The sequence below is a fragment of the Lissotriton helveticus genome, chromosome 2_1 (genome assembly GCF_964261635.1).
Source record: "Lissotriton helveticus chromosome 2_1, aLisHel1.1, whole genome shotgun sequence".
In the NCBI taxonomy this organism is placed as follows: Eukaryota; Metazoa; Chordata; class Amphibia; order Caudata; family Salamandridae; genus Lissotriton; species Lissotriton helveticus.
In genome coordinates, this window is record NC_136059.1 from 91,181,262 (window position 1) to 91,183,445 (window position 2,184).

Sequence of the window (2,184 nt, forward strand, 5' to 3'; positions counted from 1 at the left end):
TAGCTCTGCCAGCACCTAGGGAAACCTAGCAAACCTATACCTTTTTGAAAATTTGACACCCAGGGGAATTCAGGATGGGGTGACTCGTCTGCCTACCCCAGGTTTTGTTACCCAGAATCCCATGCACAGCTAAGATTTTGACAAAAAAAACACATTTTCCTCACATTTCTGTGGTGGAAAGTTCTGGAATCTGCGTGGATCAACAAATGTCCACCCACCCAGCATTCCCCCAGGTCTCCCGAAAAAAATGGTACCTCACTTGCGTGGGTAGGCATAGTGGCTGCGACATGAAACAGCGCAAAACGCAACATGGTCGCACCTCAATTTCCCAGTGAAATCTTGCACTTTTTGGACAAAAAGACTAGCTTTTGTTTTTGCGCCCTAGCTCTGCCAGCACCTAGGGAAACCTAACAAACCTATACATTTTTGAAAACTAGACACCCAGGGGAATTCAGGATGGGGTGACTCGTCTGCCTACTCCCAGGTTTGTTACCCAGAATCCCTTGCAAAGCTAAGATGTTGACCAAAAAAAGACATTTTCCTCACATTTCTGTGGTGGAAAGTTCTGGAATCTGCGTGGATCAAAAAATTTTCACCCAGCGTTCCCCCAGGTCTCCCGAAAAAATGGTACCTCACTTGCGTGGGTAGGCATAGTGGCTGCGACATGAAACAGCGCAAAACGCAACATGGTCGTACCTCAATTTCCCAGTGCAATCTTGCACTTTTTGGACGAAAAGACTACCTTTTGTTTTTGCGCCCTAGCTCTGCCAGCACCTAGGGAAACCTAGCAAACCTATACATTTTTGAAAACTAGACACCAAGGGGAATTCTGGATGGGGTGACTCGTCTGCCTACCCCAGGTTTTGTTACCCAGAATACCTTGCAAGGCTAAGATTTTGACAAAAAAACACATTTTCCTCACATTTCTGTGGTGGAAAGTTCTGGAATCTGCGTGGATCAACAAATTTCCACCCACCTATTGTTCCCCCAGGTCTCCTGAAAAAAATGGTACCTCACTTGCGCGGGTAGGCATAGTGGCTGGGACATGAAACAGCGCAAAACGCAACATGGTCGCACCTCAATTTCCCAGTGAAATCTTGCTCTTTTTGGACAAAAAGACTACCTTTTGTTTTTGCGCCCTAGTTCTGCCAGCACCTAGGGAAAACTAACAAACCTATACATTTTTGAAAACTAGACACCCAGGGGAATTTAGGATGGGGTAACTCGTCTGCCTAGCCCCAGGTTTTGTTACCTAGAATCCCATGCAAACCTAAATATTTGTCAAAAAAACACATTTTCCTCACATTTCTGTGGTGGAAAGTTCTGGAATCTGCGTGGATCAACAAATTTCCACCCACCCAGCGTTCCCCCAGGTCTCCCGAAAAAAATTGTACCTCAATTGCGTGGGTAAGCATAGTGGCTGCGACATGAAACAGCGCAAAACGCAACATGGTCGTACCTCAATTTCCCAGTGAAATCTTGCACTTTTTGGACGAAAAGACTACCTTTTCTTTTTGTGCCCTAGCTCTGCCAGCACCTAGGGAAACCTAGCAAACCTATACCTTTTTGAAAATTTGACACCCAGGGGAATTCAGGATGGGGTGACTCGTCTGCCTACCCCCAGGTTTTGTTACCTAGAATCCCTTGCAAACTTAAATATTTGACCAAAAAACACATTTTCCTCACATTTCTGTGGTGGAAAGTTCTGGAATCTGCGTGGATCAACACATTTCCACCCACCTAGTGTTCCCCCAGGTCTCCTGAAAAAAATGGTACGTCACTTGCGCGGGTAGGCATAGTGGCTGCGACATGAAACAGCGCAAAACGCAACATGGTCGCACCTCAATTTCCCAGAGAAATCTTGCTCTTTTTGGACAAAAAGACTACCTTTTGTTTTTGCGCCCTAGCTCTGCCAGCACCTAGGGAAACCTAACAAACCTATACATTTTTGAAAACTAGACACCCAGGGGAATTTAGGATGGGGTGACTCGTCTGCCTACCCCCAGGTTCTGTTACCTAGAATCCCTTGCAAACCTAAATATTTGACAAAAAAACCACATTTTCCTCACATTTCTGTGGTGGAAAGTTCTGGAATCTGCGTGGATCAACAAATTTCCCCCCGCCCAGCGTTCCCCCAGGTCTCCCGAAAAAAATTGTACCTCACTTGCGTGGGTAGGCATAGTG